This window comes from Ursus americanus, chromosome 21, assembly GCF_024610735.1.
Source record: "Ursus americanus isolate L20-20 chromosome 21, mUrsAme1.1.p, whole genome shotgun sequence".
Taxonomy (NCBI): Eukaryota; Metazoa; Chordata; class Mammalia; order Carnivora; family Ursidae; genus Ursus; species Ursus americanus.
Window position 1 is genome coordinate 58245464 of NC_142147.1, and position 18864 is coordinate 58264327.

General features: G+C 43.6%; 1 pseudogene; it reads left to right on the top strand.

The window, feature by feature from the left end:
• Window positions 1-7995: 7995 nt before the first annotated feature.
• LOC123777331 (uncharacterized) lies at window positions 7996-12560 on the top strand (annotated as a pseudogene).
• Window positions 12561-18864: the final 6304 nt, after the last annotated feature.

The window sequence follows — 18864 nt, forward strand, 5'->3', positions numbered from 1 at the left end:
AACGCGTTTTAAGATCAGTTTTGCAAACTTCAGTTCTGGTTAGGGACAAGAGAGAAAAGACTCCAGACAAGGCTATGGAGTGGAAGGGAAAAAAAGGATGTTGAGCACCCATGAAGTCAGTGGACAAATTTCCTCAAACTTTTCTCCTGCTTGTATAATCAGTAACTGTATCAACCCAGCAAGGGGCACTTTTTTTCCCAGATAATATTTCTTATTCCATATCCTAAGATAGGTAGAATTACTTTTAAGATCTGAGACCTCTCTGAAAAGGATCACAACCATTTGAATGCCATTTTCTCCTGTACAGTGTCTGTCATTGTCAAATGTTTGAGACACCATGAGGTCATGTCGTGTTATTTTATTTTTTTATTAAAGATTTTATTTGTGGTGCCAGGATGGCTCAGTTGGTTGGGTGTCTGCCTTGGGCTTAGGTGGTGATCCCCGGGTCCTGGGATCCAGCCCTGCATCAGGCTCCCTGCTTAAGGAGGAATCTGCTCCTCCCTCTCCATCTGCCCCCCACTTGTGCTTTCTCTCTAGCACTCTTTCTCTAATAAATAAATAAATCTTAAAAAAAAAAAAAAAAAGATTGCTGCTCAAACACAAAGCGGGTTCCTGACTTTAAAAAAAAAAAAGGATTTTATTTACTTATATGAGAGATAGAGTGAGAGAGCAGGAGGAGGAACAGAGGGAGAGGGACAAGCCGACTCCATGCTGAGTGCAGGGTTCACTCCCAGGACCCCAAAATCATGACTTGAGCTGAAGGCAGACGCTTAACTGGCTGAGCCGCCCAGGTGCCCCTCACGTGTTATTTTAGGTAGGTTTCAGCAGAGAGTTGAGATTATCATTGAAAAAATTTCTGAGTCCTGAAGTATGAGAAATGAAAGAATGAAGCTCAGCACATAGCTGTATTGGAATCTTGACCACAGTCAAAGCTTTGTCTACAGGCCCTCCTGCTCCTCCTCCCTGTCCCCGTCCTCCTGCTGCTTCTTCTCTTTTTCCATTCCTGGAAACATGGAGCAATTGGAGGAAGAGATAAAGAGGGTATTTAGACAAGGTCAGAATGGTAAAAATCAATAGCAAAACTTGTTGTCAGGGAAATTCAATGCTCTCATATATATGTTCAATGAGCAACTACTAGGTTTTAGGCACTGTCTTAATTGCATGAGGCACATCATGATAGGGGTTTCCAGGAGTTCTCTATGATATAGGACATGTCCTACCTTTAATGATTTTTGTTCTGCATTCTTCATTGACACTGTCAGGATGCCTGAAGTGTTTTATATTCAGCTTTTCTCAATAAACTACCAAAATTCAGCAGTTAGATCTATTTTCCCACCACTGTAATTGACACTACACTCAGTTAAGTCACAACACTATTGAGGTGCCTGGGTGGCTCAGTCGGTTAAGCATCTGCCTTCGGCTCAGGTCATGAACCCAGGGGCCTGGGATCGAGCCCCACGTTGGGCTATCTGCTCAGCAGGAAGCCTCCTTCTCCCTCTCCCTCTGCCTTCCGCTCTCCCTGCATGTGCTCTCTCTCTGTCAAATAAATAAACAAATAAATAAAATCTTAAAATAAATGACAACACTAGTTGAAAATCATATCTCTACAAATAAAGATCAAGACAATTCCTGGAGCACCTGCCTGGCTCAGTCTGTAGAGCACGTGACTCTTGATCTCAGGATCATGATTTCAAGCCCACAATGGGTGCAGAGCTTACTTAAAAAACAAAAAACGAAGAGACAATTCCTTATGATTTGTCCTGCAAGATAGGCTAAGGGAAGATCAATAGATGGCATTTAGAATTTGAAATTCTTATTTTTCAAATTCAAGAAAAGAAAAAGTGGGGCACCTGGGTGGCTCAGTCAGTGAAGCATTTGCCTTTGGCTTAGGCCATGATCTCATGGGTCCTGGGCTTGAGCCTGGTGTTGGGCTCCCTGCTCAGCGGGGCGTGGGTTTCTCCCACTCCCTCTGCCCCTTCCACCGTCTGCACTTTCTCACACATGCTCTCTAATAAATAAACAAACAAACAAATAAATAAAATCTTTATTAAAAAAAGAAAGGAAAGACCATCCTTTAAACAAAACGACTTTTAACAACTACTCACAGTTCATTTGAGATACCTATGCATCAATACACATGGCTCTGAATATCAGCCCACTGGAGTCAGCCTTGTTCCAGTAGCACATTTCTTTTTTTTTTTTTTTTTTTAAGATTTTATTTATTTATTTGACGGAGATAGAGACAGCCAGCGAGAGAGGGAACACAAGCAGGGGGAGTGGGAGAGGAAGAAGCAGGCTCATAGGGGAGAAGCCTGATGCGGGGCTCAATCCCATAACGCCGGGATCACGCCCTGAGCCGAAGGCAGACGCTTAACCGCTGTGCCACCCAGGCGCCCCTCCTTCTTTTTTTTTTTTTTTAAAGATTTTATTTATTTATTTGACAGAGAGAGAGAGACAGCCAGCGAGAGAGGGAACACAGGCAGGGGGAGTGGGAGAGGAAGAAGCAGGCTCCCAGCTGAGGAGCCTGATGTGGGGCTCGACCCCATAACGCCGGGATCACGCCCTGAGCCGAAGGCAGACGCTTAACAACTGAGCCACCCAGGCGCCCCCAGTAGCACATTTCTGAAAGCGAGACAATTAGTATCTTTACTGAACTTCTGAAAATCAATCAACCAGTTATAAATCCCAGTCCAGAAAGACAGCCAAGCAGGGACAGTCTCAGGCTCCTAGCCAAAAGCCAATCAGCTAAGTGCCTCACTCCAATGGCCAAGTTTCTGACAGTGAGCTTCTGAACAGTGAAGGTACTCCAGTGATAACAGAGCCAAAAATCTGTCCAGCCCTAAACACTCCCATTTCTGAAAGTCCAGCATTCACTAAATACCAAACTTCCTAATATCCTACATAAGACTAGCTCCATCATGGGACGCCTGGGTGGCTCAGTCAGTTGAGCTTTTGACTTCAGCTCAGGTCACGATCTCAGTGGCATGGGGTTGAGCCCTGTCAGGCTCCCAGCTCAGTGCAAAGTCGGCTTGTCCCTCTCCCTCTGCCAAGCCCCCCCCCCAACCCTCCCCTGCCGCCGGCTTATGCATTCTCTCTCTCTCAAACAAATAAAATCTTAAAAAATAAAAAAGATTAGCTCCATCCTTTGTTCGTGGAGACCGTGTCTTATAAATACGGCTTCCTGTTGCAGGCAAATAAGAGGTTTACCTTTTTTTGCATTAGATATTTCCTATTGCTGCTGTAACAAATTTATTGCTTTAAAACAACAGAAATTTATTCTCTCACAGTTCTGGAAGCCAGGAGTCTGAAATGAATCTTATGAGACTAAAATCAAGGTGTGGGCAGAGTGGTTCCAGGGGAGATTTTTTTCTTTGCCTTTTCCAGCTCCTGGTGGCTGTCCATATTCCTTGCATCAGAATAACCTGCCTTCCTTATCACATTGCCTTCTCCTCTTCCATAGTCAAATGTTCCTCTGTCCCCAACTTTGTGATTATGTTTAGAGCTCACCCAGATTAATCCATCCCAAATTATCATCCCATCGAAAAACTTTTATCTTAATCACATCTGAAAAAAAAATCACATCTGCAAAATTTCTTTTGCCCTACAAGGGAGCCTTTTTCAACCTACCACAGATATCAAGTTAAATTCACTATTTGTTGCAATTGTGTAAGACTTCCAAAGGTTCAACTTCTGTTTATGCTTATGGATATAGTTGTCCTAATAGTAGCTGTTAAATATATTGTCTGTAAATATAAATAAATAGTAGCTGTTAAATATATTATCCCATATTACCAATGGGATACCCAATTGGTAAAATACTAATTTAGACTTCCACTTCAAAACACACACAAATATTAATTTCAGGTGGATAAGGCTTTATGGTACAACAAGAATTACAGCTCTTAAAAGGTCATGGAAGTAGGATGCCTGGGTGGCTCAGAAGCTAAGCATCTTACTCTTGATTTTGGCTCAGGTCATGATCTCAGGGTCGTGAGATACAGCTCCACATCAGGCTCCGCTCTGGGCGTGGAGCCTGCTTAAGATTCTCTCTCTGTCCCTCTGCCCCTGCACCTCCTGCACATTCTCTCTCTCTCTCTCTCTCTCTCTCTCCCTAAGAGAAAAAAGAAAAAAGAAAAACGAAGATCATGGAAGAAATTCCCTTTGTTAAATATACAGAGCAGATTTTGTCAAAGCAGATATAAAACGCATCATCATAAAGATACATCAAAATAAATTCAACTACATTAAATTGAAGGGCTTCTGTTCATTATAAAATATTATAAAAATTGAAATGAAATGCACAGTTAAGGAGACATCTGAATGCTCTATAATGATTTATCATGTAGTATTAGGTGTCCAGGAACTGATCAAAAGAAGGATGAGTGCTCAGGTGTCCTCCCTAAGTCAGTTATACCCTGGAGCCAGGCGTCTTGGTGTCAATGTGTGGAGTTAATGGTTTTGGAAAACACATGATGACCCCGACCAGTCACTCCTTAGATGTTATCTATTGTGCCGGAAGACTCAAAGGAATCATTAACTCCTTGACCTTTACAAGGAGGACCTACATTATAGGTACTACAAGGCATGTGTAGAGTGGGATGCAAGTCCTAGCAACAACAGAAGCAGGAAAAGGAGCAAAAAGCAGTCCTTTATCAGGTCCCTTCAGCTTCCCTATCTCATCATCACATTGCTTCCAATTAATGTATAATTAGAACCACAGGCATCAGTCAAATTCAGATTAACTCTGGCCACAGTGCGCCATAGGCAGGGTTGAGACTTCTGATTGTATCACAAACAAATGCTCTGAAGTCTGAGTGTCTTTGACTCCTGCTGTTAACTTTTCACAGTGGGTCCAACTGTTAATAGGTTTCTTTATCTACTATCAGGTTTGCCAACTGGACTATTATCTATTGTGTCAGGTGTTGTTATAAGTTTTTTGGTTAAAGCAATTGCCTGATCTTTGGTTAAATCCATTATTTCATAAGCTCTTGAGACAGGTCCACAGTCTACCTAATTTTATCAGGACTTATGCATTTCTTACCTAGAAATCATATCTAAAGAAAATTTCCTAATTTCCTACTTTTTTACCCTGAAGTGCAGTCTATACACCAAAGGGAGGTAAGTGTTGGATAGCTTTTCTTTTTCAAGCCATTTTCATAATTTCCTTTAGACAGAGGCATGCCATTTCCCAGTGCCCCTTAGGACGATCTAGGTCTTTTCTCCCGGAGTCAGGTGCGGAATTTGCAACTTCGGTGGTGCACTGGGAAAACTACATTTCCCGGCAAGTCATGCCACGAACACAGCGTGGCTGAGCCAATGAAGGCATTGATAATAGGCGTTTCCTTTTGAGCACAAACGGTCAGGGCGTGACTTCCAGTGTCCTCCGCATGACGGTAGTTTTGGTTGCTCATGGGTCTGTTTCAGTGCAGTCTACACACGCAAGGGATGTAGGGGTGAGAACGAGAGGGAACGGTCCATAAGGCAGAGAGGTGGATCCACGGTTGGGCAACGCCACTGCCGCCTAGGCTGCCCCCACGGGGCGGGGGACGGGACGGGTTAGGGATCCCAGCCTGGGTGTCCCCTCAGTCCACGCAGTCCGATGGGGGCTGGGGCACCCAGGGACCTGGCTCAGGTAAACCATCGTACCCCCAAGTTCTCCCCCTACACAGACCCTAAAGGACCGACCAGGGGGCGCCTGCTTGAGTCCCTGCCGCCCAGGCACCGGTGTCCTGGACAGGTGATGTAGGAAAGATGTTAGGATTTAAACCTGGGGCCAAGAATGAATTCTTGAGATGTCTTTGGTGCAAAAAGGTGGTTGTATTAAAGCATGGGGAAAGGACACGTGGGCAGAAAGAGCTGCACTGTGTTGTGAGGAATGGCCTATTACGAACTTTCCAGTTGGGAGGGGGTTCAAGGCAGTGTAAGTCTCTAAGGAATTTTGGAAGCAAGGTTTCCAGGACCTTAAAGGGGCTAGCTATTGTTGGGAAAGGGTTATTTTACTGTCGAATAAAACTTGAGTCATGAGACCCTTCAGATGTATATCAGTGGCTCATATACTTAGGGGATGATTGCCAATGTGTATCTTGGCGGGGGGGGAGGGTAGAGATGAAGTTTACAAAGGAATTTTTATGTGTAGACTTACAGGATCCTAGGGTTGGGCTAAAGCTACCTGTTGCCCTTAGCAAGGTATTAACATTGAGGCAGTTGAATTCCTAGAGGAACTGTATTCTGCCCATTTCAAGGACTTATCAATGGGGTGTATGTAGATAGTAGGGAAATTAATTTTTCTTCTGCCTTTGTTTCCCACATCATAGGTAGGCACCAGTGGGCACCCCCCACCCCCGTGTGTGAGCGCTAGGCATGCTGGTGTGAAGGAGTGGGCTCCAGGCTAAGGGGCTGGCTGGTGCAGAGGCTAGAGGGGGGCTTGAGGCATGAGGATTATGCTCTCAGGGAACAGAGAGCGTGAGGGAGAGTCACACCTGGAACTGCTGGCCGAGGTGTGTTCCTTTATGTGAGGACTCTAGACACCAAGGAAAGTTTTGGCCAAAGGAGGGACACATTCTCCATTAGGGTTTTAAAACTTCCCCAAGGAGGAGTGCCTGGGTGGCACAGTTAGTTAAGACTCCGACTCTTGGTTTTGGCTCAGGCCCTGATCTTGGGGTCATGAGATGGAGCCCTGAGTGGGGCTCTCTGCTCAGCACGGAGTCAGCTTGAGAGTCTTTCTTCTTCTCCCTCTTCCCCTCCCACTCATTTTGTCTCTCTCAAATAAATAAATTTTTAAAAATTAAAACTCTCCCAAGGAGTTCAAAGAAAGGGTAGATTAGAGGAGGGTGATGAGTTCATTGAGGTCACTGCTGTTAAGAGGTGACACTGTGGCCCAGGAGTGTGACGGTTACCCTTAGGTCACCCAGCTCTAGGGCTAGGGAAGAATACAGGGAAGCATGAACCCATTGAACCCCCCCCCCCATGAACCTGTTTCTCTAAAGCTTGTCTCTTTGCACATGTTCCTGTGACTGCGGCTCTTATGGAACCCAAACAGATCGGAGGGCCCAGCCTCTACCCCCATTTTCTCTGGATTGTGGTGTCAGAGGACTTAGTGCTGCTATTCCTCATCCAGTCCTTAAGTCAGTACCTTGCTGAAACCCCAAGCCCTGGGGTATGTCCATGTCCACTTTATGTAGAGGTATTCCCATTACTGGCAACCAGTATAAACAGGTGTGGAGGGTTCTCCTGGGAACTGGTTCCAAGATTTCCAAAGGCTTACAGGTAAAAGTGAGTTGGTGGTGGTCAGGAAACCACAGGTCTCCTTTCTTTTAGATGAGATTAAAAAAAAAAAAAAAAAAAAAACAAAGGACAATAGTCAGGTTAAGAATGGTTACCTGAAAAGATGTTTGTCTATCTTGAGGTGGTGGGAGGTTTGGATCAGAGGAGGAAGAGGCCATATTACCAAGGTCTTAACAGGTTGTTGAGTACAGAACAGACTGGGGATATGGGAGGAGGAAGGGAAAAGCAGAGGCTATTGCCATAGTCCAAGGGATGGTTAATGGATCAGAGTGGTGGCTTAGGAAAAGTTGTTGAATTCTGGCCATGAAGGGAGGATGTGTTGGGGACAGGATAGTATGGCAGGTGACCAAGGCTCCCAAGGGAAAAATGGGCATGGAAGGCCTAGGAGTAATTGAGGCAAGATGACCGTCAGGTTGGAGTTGGCGCTCATTTGCTGCTCTGTGGCCTCTCCAGGAATTTTTGGCGAATTTGGTGTGCTCTGGCGTGTTTCATTCAATCTAGACGATGAAATCAGGGGCAAATGTTGTCATCTGTTAGAGTCAATAGGCCTCAGGTGGGCCACCAATGGCCTGACCTTGAACGAAGTTCAACTGGACAGAGGAAGAGGAATGTTGACTGGTAAGGGAACAGCGAGTGCAGTACAGAAGTGGAAGAGGGTTGTAGCTATCTGAAATCAACACATGATTCTTGTTGCCAACACTGAGGCAAGGAATGGAGCCAAGCAGGGAGGCCTTCAATGAAGACTTTGGCATTGGCATCACTAACAAGAGCCATGGGAAGTCTAGGTTACTGTTGGATCCTGTATGAATTTGACAACCACACTCTGGATGCTGTTTGCTAAATGTGGTATAAGGCCTGAAATTAAGTCCCAATGTTATTTGCTACCTTAACACATGTTGAGACCACGACAACCTCAAATGGCCTAAGCACCAGTTCCCCAATTCACTATGCTCCTGCAGATAAGGTTTTGTATTTTTTGTTGTTTTTTTGTTTTGTTTTGTTTTGTGTTTTGTTTTGTTTTGTTGTTTGCAGTAGGCTCCACACCCAGCATGGTGCCCGATGCTGGGCTTCAACTCATAACCCTAATATCAAGACATGAGCTGAGGGGCGCCTGGGTGGCACAGCGGTTGGGCGTCTGCCTTCGGCTCAGGGCATGATCCCGGCGTTGTGGGATCGAGCCCCACATCAGGCTCCTCCGCTATGAGCCTGCTTCTTCCTCTCCCACTCCCCCTGCTTGTGTTCCCTCTCTCGCTGGCTGTCTCTCTCTCTCTGTCAAATAAATTAATTAATTAATTAATTAATTAATTAAAAAAAAAAGACATGAGCTGAGATCAAGAGTTGGATGCTTAACTGAATCACCCAGGTGCCCTGCATATAAGGTCTTCTAATCGAATCCTCTTTATAAAAGGGACCAGGAGTAGTTCCTGCTTATCTCCTTGTAGTGGGTTTCACTTCCTTCTCTGCTCGTTCTGGTTATTCAGAAAAGAGAATTGTATCCTCCTGTAGGAACCAGGGGGCACCTACCCTCTTGACAGTACAAAACTTGAATCCAACAGCTGCTGGTCGTTCAGTGTTTTCCAGAGTGTAACCCCACGTAGCCCTATGTAGTGTGTGGTGGCCTCCTATCCCAGGCTGTGACAATGTACGGTTAATAATATGCTGCTAGTCACCTCTGTTCATTATTCTTGTGTGTCTGGCCATTCCCATAACTGTAAATAGGAATCCCACCCTCACCAGTGAAGTGAAAAGGAGGTGATCAAAATACTTGAACATGTGTGGAGGCCAGGCAGATTGTTAAGCAGAGGGATGGTGAGGTGGTACAGGAGATGTGAGGGATGTGCAGTCTAGAGTGATGTGGACATGGAGAGACGGTATGTCTGAGGGCCCCAGGGTCCTGGTATTGGGGGCGTACATGACCTTGGCCATACCAGGAAAATTGCCTGGCAGGGGTGTTGAATGCCTCTGTGCCAGGTTCACAGTTTAGATATCTGTTTGCCTACCTGCTTCTTATTGCTGATGGCTGGGCCTAATAATTAATGGCCCCCATAAGGAGACAACAGCACCATTAGCACCACATAGTTTCTACTCTGAGTTGAGGAACTGGGAGGATGGGCATGGTATAGCCACGTGCGAGGGTGGCCTATAGGTCTTCGAGAAAGTGGCTATTTGCGGTTTCATTTCTCCCAATCATGACAGGTCAGTGTGACCTTTGAGGATGTGGCTGTGTATTTCTGGGAAGAATGGAGTCTCCTTACTGAGGCTCAGAGACACCTGTACCATGATGTGATGCTGGAGAACTTGGAACTTGTGGTCTCACTGGGTAAGGCCCTCAAATGTACCCCTGTGCCATGAACTAGTCTCTGCTCTTCCCCTTTATCCATTGGCATGTCAGACCTTTTCACATCAGGACTCTGGGCACTGCTTCCTTCCCCAGTTCTCTGAATAGGTGCTGTGGTTGGTGAACACTGTCCTCTCCTTCCTTGAGTAGGCCCAACACCTGTTACTCCTAGCCTGGAAGGGATGGATCCAGAATCAGAAGACTTGTAGTCATGGATTCCATCTTGCTTGCCCTCTCCATCACCAGGTGAATTTTCCAGGTCCAAGGTACCTTGGTTCTACTTCATTCCACTAGCTAACATTTCTTCATTCTTCCTTGTGCCAGAAATTGTGATTGTTGACTTGGTTCATTATTTATGTGGACCATGGGCTATTCTTCAGGTTCTTTTTGTAATATTTAGTTTCCCTTCATGTGCTGAGTTATTTTTGGCCAGTGAGAGCTGCTTATCTGTCCTGTCTTTACCTTAGTATTTGAATCATCCAAGCTCTGTGTAGTTGCTCATTAAGGAGTATGGAGAGGTTCACAGGATGGAAAGGAATCCAACTGAAGCAAGACAAACTCAAACATAGCCTGGTCCTAAGAAGTGGCACCTGGGGGAGGGCATGATACCAGGGCTGTGTACAAATCATACCAGAGACCTATTTGCTTATCTTTTGGTGCCAGTCACAGTGGCACCCACACCTCATTTTTGCCCGTTTTTACCCATTCTTCACACTTAACACACTTTGTCAACTCTACTACTTGTCACTTCTTTTTTTTTTTTTTTTAAGATTTTATTTATTTATTTGACAGAGATAGAGACAGCCAGTGAGAGAGGGAACACAAGCAGGGGGAGTAGGAGAGGAAGAAGCAGGCTCATAGCGGAGGAGCCTGATGTGGGGCTCGATCCCACAACGCCGGGATCACGCCCTGAGCCGAAGGCAGACGCTTAAGCTCTGTGCCACCCAGGCGCCCCTACTACTTGTCTCTTCTGCTCAGGGATAATCCTCACCTCTCTGGACTCCACATCTCAGTGCTTTTGCACACTGGTCCTCTGCAGTGTTGTAGACACTGGCCTATACATTTGTGTCATGAGGTAGGCACATTCTCAATCTCTGAACAACAGCAACTCTGTTGCAGTTGGATTTTCAAGGGCCTGGACATAACATTCAACATAGCACTCATGCCACCAATTGCTGCTGAAAGTTGTTTGCAGAGGAATGAGGTGTAGATCCCGCCTGTTCTCTTTGTGTCACATCCCATGATTTTGCCCTTCATCTTGTGACCTCCCCCATTCTGTCATCTTCAATTGGCCAATACTGCTAAGCAGCCCCATCCTCAGTGTGAACCCAACCCCTCGTCCTACAGATAATCCCATGGACGCATTCTTGGGTTTGTCAGACATACATTTGTAATAGTGCTGTGTCCCTACACAAAGTCAACATGTACTTCACCAGCATTTCTCTGCTTTTAGGTTGCTGGGATGGAGCAGAGGATGAGCAAGCACTTTCTGAGCAGCATATTTCAGTTCGAGGGGGATCACAGATCAGGACTGTCAATGCAGGTCTTTCTTCCTGAAGGCCAACCCCTATGAGATGTGTGACTTGAGCTTGAGTGACATTTTTCTTTTGGCTGCGCACCAGGGAACACATCCCAGGCAGAAATTATGCATGTATGGGGCATGTGAGAAACTATTTTATTTCAGAGCAAACCTTTATCAGCACCAAAAGCAGGGCACTGGAGAGAAACTATTGAGAAGAGATGTAAGGAGAGCCTTATTTGTGAACAACTGCAAATCCTGTGTGTCAGGGAAGCCCTTCACCCTTGGGGAGGTTGGGAAAGACTTCCTGGACAACTCAGAATTTCATCATCAACAGGCCACACACACCAGGGAGAAGTCAAATAGTGGAACCAAGTGTGGGGATGCCTTTCCAAGGAAAAATACTCATTACAACAGGGGAGACTGCACAAAAACCTTCAGCTGCAAATACACATTCGTTCAGCATCAGACAGTCTACCCTGGAGAAAGATGTTATATGTGCAGTGAATGTGGGAAATCTTTTAGCCAAAACTGTAATCTCATTCAACATCAGAGAATTCACACTGAAGTAAGGCCTTATGAGTGCAGTCAGTGTAGGAAATCTTTCTGCCAAAGCTCTGCACTCCTTCAACACAGGAGAGTTCACACTGCAGAAAGGCCTTATGAATGTAGTGAATGTGGGAAATCCTTTAGATATATGTTCAACCTCATTACACATCAGAGAGTTCACACTGGAGAAAGGCCTTATGAATGCAGTCAGTGTGGGAAATCCTTTAAGAAAAGCTCTGCACTCCTTCAGCATCAGAGTTCACACTGGGAAAAGGCCTTACGAATGCAGTGAATGTGGGAAATTATTTTGCCAAAATGTGGTGCTCCATCAACATCAGGAAGGTTCACACTGGAGAAAAACCTTATCAGTGCAATGAATGTGAGAAATCATTTAGACATATATCCAACCTCATCACACATCAGAAAGCTCACACCAGAGAAAGTCCTTATGAATGCAGTGATTGTGGGAAATCATTTCGTCAAAATTTTGTGCTCCTTCAACACCAGAGAATTCACACTAGGGAAAAGGCTTATCGGTGCAGTGAATGTGAGAAATCATTTAGATATATGTCTAATTTCATTACACACCAGAGAGTTCACACTGGAGAAAAGCCTTATGAGTGTGGGGAATGTGGGAAATCCTTTAGCCAAAGCTCTACCCTCACCACACATCAGAAAATTCACACTGGAAAATGACCATATAAGTTGAGGAATGCGTGCAATTCTAGAACTACAGCTCAGGCTCTTAAAATACCAAAATGCTTACTCTGAAGAAAAGAGTGCACTGTATGTGGGAAATCCCCTACTAAAAACTCCAGCCTCATGAAACATGAGAGTTCACACTGCATCAAGGTCTTACGAATACAATGAATGTGAGACAGCCAGAAGCCCAAAGCCTTCACTCTTTGGATACCACGAATTTAACATAGGTAAAAATATCTTTCATTTGCAGGGATATACAATTTACTTGTTCCATATATCAAAACTTGGGGAGACCCCTAATGATGATGCTGTCTGAACTGAACCTCATTCAAACATATATAAAAATACCAAGTATGTTGGAGCTGCATTGCATTTTTTAACCTGCCCATGGCCCTTCCAGATTTATGCCACTGGTAATTTCTGCAGAAGAAGCCATTTTACCTCTACTACCTGGCAGGCGCCCGTAGTTCAGCATTCATCCAATCCAGTGAGTTCAGGCAAGGGAACCTTGGTGTTTTCCATTCACAGCAGAGATTACTAAGAAGTCTGAATACTCCTTTCTTTTTTCTCTTTGATGTGCTATGCCTTGTACCTGTCCCATTTTTGGTCCAGTGGGCTATGCTCTTGACTTGATAGTATGGTCTTTTTCCAGGGGTATTGGTTTGAAGTGATTGCTGTGATGGAACTTCCCAGCCATCAAGTCGCCAATCCAGGAGAAACTTGCCTCCCTATGCTCTGCTTTGTATGATTGATGATAGAGGCCTTAGTGGTTACACCACCTTTAATCTAGGTGTTCTGTTCACTCTATGGGATGATTTGAAAAACAGTTGCGTTTTACAAACAACTTTGTAAAGTTGTTTTGTTGGGATACCAAGCTTTGTGTGCCTCTGAGGGGACAGTGTGATGGCAGAGAGTAGTTCTCCAGTTTTGCCCTTGTTTGCATTGCTGCCCAAGGCCTCCAATGAAAGACTACAGGCAGTCGGGTCCCAATTTGTAGTTTAAATGATGTAGTATTTTCTGGGTTCCAAGGTCAACCTCAGAAGGGAGCAGTTCTCATGACATTTTGGTGCTTCTGAGAGCACCATGAAATTCTTATTCACAGGGGATGTTGCCTTGTGGTCAGCACTGGTGAGGAAAACCTCCCAGGTCCTGCAATGGGGCTATGGGCCCTGATGGTTGTAAGACTGAAGGGGAAATTATAATTGCCACAGAAACACTAGATTAGGGGCACCGAGCTGGCTCAGTCACAAAAGCATGTGACTCGGGATCTCAGGGTCTTGAGTTTGAGCCCCAGGGTATTGAGATTACTAAAGAAACAAAACAGAACAACAACAAAAACCCACGAGATTAACAGCAGCAGGAGACTAATAAACTGCTCAGAATGTGCCACTTTTAAACGAGTACCCACAATGTTCCAATCACTGTGGCTGTCAAGTATTAGTAGCTACAAAAATTCCTAGACCTGAACTATGAATCATAAAGCATTAGGCATGAGATAAAATAATCAAAGTTTTGTGGATTCTTGTAGCCTCTCTTGACTGTCCTCAAGGCCATTTCTGTGCAGAGAAAAAAATGAGGACCCAGAGAAGGGATATCTTCTTCAAATTATGGGAACCTTATGACCCAGCCAGTATTCCTATTGAATCTGGTGGAAAGTCTTCATTATGCACTTAATTTTTGACCACTGAGGCAAGGAGCCCTTCCCAGAGCATAAGGAGATATGGTAAAGTCAATGTAGGGGATTTCCTAAAAACAGGAAATTCAAAATTTTTTTTAAAGATTTTATTTATTTATTTGACAGAGATAGAGACAGGCAGCGAGACAGGGAACACAAGCAGGGGGAGTGGGAGAGGAAGAAGCAGGCTCACGGCGGAGGAGCCTGATGTGGGGCTCGATCCCACAACGCCGGGATCACGCCCTGAGCCGAAGGCAGACGCTTAACCGCTGTGCCACCCAGGCGCCCCAGGAAATTCAAATTTTTTACTTTGAATTATATTTTTAAATTTTTAATAAGGTATACATATATTTAACATACAATTTGATAAGTTTTGACATTTATATAAAGGCTTGAAACCATCATCATGGTTTTTTGGGGTTTTTTTGAGAAAGAGAAAGCACGAACAGGTGAGGGGAAGAGGGAGAGAGAATATCTTAAGCAGGCTTCACACTCAGCGTGGAGCCCGATGCAGGGCTCAATCTTAGGACCCTGAGATCACGACCTGAGGCAAAATCCAGAGCCAGACGCTTCACTGTCTGAGCCACCCAGGTGCCCCCATCATCATGTTTATAATGAAGTTATCCATCACCCCCATGTTTACCTCACATTCTTTAATGGTGTCACTGTGCCCTGTAGCCAAATATTGATTTACCATTCATTGGAATACATTAGTTTGCATTGTCTGGAACTTCATATACTTAAGGTCATTAGGTATTTATTTTTTCCCTTAGGGTGCCTTCAGTGACATTTTTTTTTTTTAGATTCATCAATGATGCTTATATGAGTAGTTCATTCTTTTTATATTGCTGAGTACTGATGTTCTGTAGATATATTACTATTTGTTTACTCATTTATCTGTATGAATTGTTTCCAGTTTTTGATATTGCAAGTAAAACTGCTACAGAGGTTTAAATCATATGGATATGTTTCATTTTTCTTCTCAATACTTTGGAGTGAAATGTCTAAGTTACACGGCTAATGGATATATAACTTTTTAATGAACTCCATACTGCGATCTAAAATGTTTGTTTCCTTTTGAATTCCTGACAGCAGTGTTTGGGACCGCCAATTCTGCCATATACTTGGCAGTAGTGGGTATGGTTAATCTTTTTAAACCTTTAACTCTTCTAATAATTGTATAGCAGTATCTCACTGTGGTTTTAAATTGCTTTTCTTTTTTTTTTCCTTTCTTTCTTTTCTTTTTTTTTTTTAACAAAGATTTTATTTATTTGAGAGAGAGCAGGAGAGAGCACGAGCAGGGGGGAGAGGGAGAAGACTGGCTCAATCCCAGGACCCTGGGATCACGGCCTGAGCCAAAGGCAGATGCTAAACTGAGACACCCAGGCCCCCCTTAAATTGCAGTTCTCAGATATTTTTTGATGTTGGGCATTTTTTCATTTGTTTCTTTGCCAACTGTATGTCTCTTTTGGTAAAAATGTCTTTTCATACTTTTGCCAAGTTTTTAAGATGCATTTGCCTTTACAAATAAGATAATGAAACAACAAAGACTTATTCAGAACTTTATTTGTTCTTTAGTGATGTGGCTTTTTTGCAGTAAGAAATAATTCTTTTTAAATACCAGAAGACTATTTCCTAAATCTTCTTGTGCTGTACACAATGCAGTGGCCACATACAGCATATACTTTATAGTTTAACCCGCATTAACATATTCTCTATCACTTAAGTCTAGATATTCAACAATAAAATAAATCAAGCCATGATCTGTAGTGTTTGCAATTTCCCCAATATGAATATTCCCAGCATAGCCGACTTAAAACTGCCAGTGTGACATCACTGAACATGGAGTTCAGAGTTCCACCAATATATTTTATTTCCACCATAGCAATCCAGTAGCCACAAGTAACCTCAAGAACACAGAAAAAAATGTAGCGGAGTGACTAGGAAGGTGGAAGTTTTTATACCTTTTTAAGCACTTTCATTTCAGTACAACTGCATTTAAAAAGCTGCACATATTTCAAATGTACATTTTAATATTTTGCTACATGCTTATACCTGATACCAAAAGTTTCCTATTACCGGGGCGCCTGGGTAGCGCAAATAAATAAATAAAATCTTTAAAAAAAAATGTTTCCTATTACCCCCATTTCTCCCCTATTATTCTTTTTAACTTCTCAACATATAAAATTACTGATACAATAACATATCTTTTGTTATGGCTGTTTTTTGGTCTTTACAAAAATGGAAAAGACTATGTTGTGAAGCCAGATGGACCCTTCTCCAATCCTCCACCATTACTTATCACTTCATGGCCACTCTTGTTTCATTTACCCCATGGACACTAGTGGGTGTACTTATAAATTTTTTAAAGAAACCTCTATGCCCAACATGGGGCTTGAACTCATGACCCCAAGATTATGAGTCACATGCTTTACCAACTGAGCCAACCAAGTGCCCCTAGTGGGTGTACTTTTACACTTTTAATCTCTGACATACCTTTTAATATAAAATCTCTTCAGACTGCATTTTTAAAATTTGAGGGCTTCTTCATGACCCAAATAACTATCACACAAAATAAAAACACTTTAAAGTATGGCAATTACATTACCAATCAGTATTCTCAAAATGTGCTTAAGGCAGATTTACTGCAACCAGGAGCAAAATGTATCTTGACTACTTTCTGTAGTTGTGTCTATTAGCCCCTATCTATGTCTGACTTACCCTTACTCATTTGTTCATTGAATTTGCTGAGACATTTGCTCATTAGAGTTGCCACTTTCTAGATAAGACTTGTTGAGTCTCTGACACTGTCCAACTAGATAGTATTGAGACAGGTCATGAGGTTTGCCTCTGCAGACATATGTGATGGTGACTGTTGGGGACATAAAACAGAATCTTCTCCCACCTACAGATATTCTCCAGACACAGGAGAGACAGAAAACACTTCAAGGCTGAATAAGCATTAAATAAAAATCATATGCACATCATGGGCAATGTTTTACAGAATTGCAAAGGCAGAAAAACCCCTAATTTTTTTTCTAAGATTATTTATTTATTTGACAGAGAGAGAGATAGCCATCGAGAAAGGGAACACAAGCAGGGGGAGTGGGAGAGGAAGAAGCAGGTTCCCAGCAGACCAGGGAGACCGATGCGGGGCTCGATCCCAAGACCCTGGGATCAAGCCCTGAGCCAAAGGCAGACACTTAATCACTGAGCCACCCAGGCGCCCCGACAAACCCCTTATTTAGCTAAGCAATTACATCCCGTTACATACACATTTTGAAGATAAACAATAACTAGCCGTCATCTCTAATATTCACACCATGCTTATTCACTGGCTGAGAGCAGCCCACCCAGTAGTTTCTGGAATACTACAGTGGATCCCCAGGGGAGAGTAGCTGGGGGCTGTTGGCCAACTACACTCCTTACAGCAGGATCCTGCATGAAGGGAGAGTCCAGCATCACACTTCCATAGCTGCCCAAGACTGAAACTATATTGTTTATATTTGAATAATTTTAAATATGGTTTGGACAGAGTAAAGAGGCAGAATAACCCTTTGACAGGTTTATCTCTTAGTTTCTGAAATTTCCATCTCATTTCTTAAAAGCATCAAAAGTAGGTCTAGTCTAAAAGTAAGGAAATTAGCCCTGAAAAAAAACAAAGAACCAAAAACCAGCTAGTCAAAAAAGAGAATTGGATGGTACCACTTATCACCCATGGTTCTTCCCAAATGGGGTTGACTGTTTTAGCTAACTGCGTTTACTAAGAGGTAAAACAGATATCTCATATCTTTTTTTTTTAAAGATTTTATTTATTTATTCGACAGAGATAGAGACAGCCAGCGAGAGAGGGAACACAAGCAGGGGGACTGGGAGAGGAAGAAGCAGGCTCAGAGCAGAGGAGCCTGATGTGGGGCTCGATCCCATAACGCCGGGATCACGCCCTGAGCCGAAGGCAGACACTTAACTGCTGTGCCACCCAGGCGCCCCCAGATATCTCATATGTTTACGATGGGATGTAGTTTTGTAAACTGGAACAAGGTATCCACCAAGAAGAGGCTCCTAACCTTGCCACAGGGCCTGTGCCATCTCCTTTGATATATGCTTTTCAAAAAGAAAGCTCTCAATATGTTTTTATTTTAAGAGGTGGATCCCGGATATTTGAGAAAGACATTCCTGTTCATAAAGGTGAAAAAAAAAAAAAAAGGAGAGACCTATCTGTCAAAAAAGAGATGGAGAATTACACGTTTTCTAAGGTCAATGAGAACAGGGAGGGGAGTAGAAACACCTCATTTTCAACAGAGAGAATTAAGACTCTTCATTTGTATTTGTCTTTTTACATGACATTCCTGGAAACACATACAGTGTGTTTTCCAAGCACACAGCTCCACAGTCTGGAATCAAACATTTCAAGAATCAAATGTGACCAGTATGTGATGATACTGCAACACAGCCTGGAGATCCAAGTGTATCTGGAGCGCCCTGTGTGACAGATGAAGGCTTTAGGAGAGGCTAGATCTAGATCTGGTCTAGCCTGTGTTAACACAAACTGATCAGAAAGAACTGCAATATAAGAAAAGAATTGTTTTGGGTGCCTGGGTGCCTCAGTCGCCTAAGCATCCGAATCTGGATTTCAGCTCAGGTCATGATCTCAGGGTTGTGAGATCAAGCCCCACATGAGGCTCTGTGCTCAGCAGGGGGTCTGCTTGAGTGTCTCTCTCCCTCTTCTTCCGACCCTCCCCTCTGCGCAGGCATGCATGCTCACTCTCTCTCATAAATCTTTAAAGAAAATAAAAA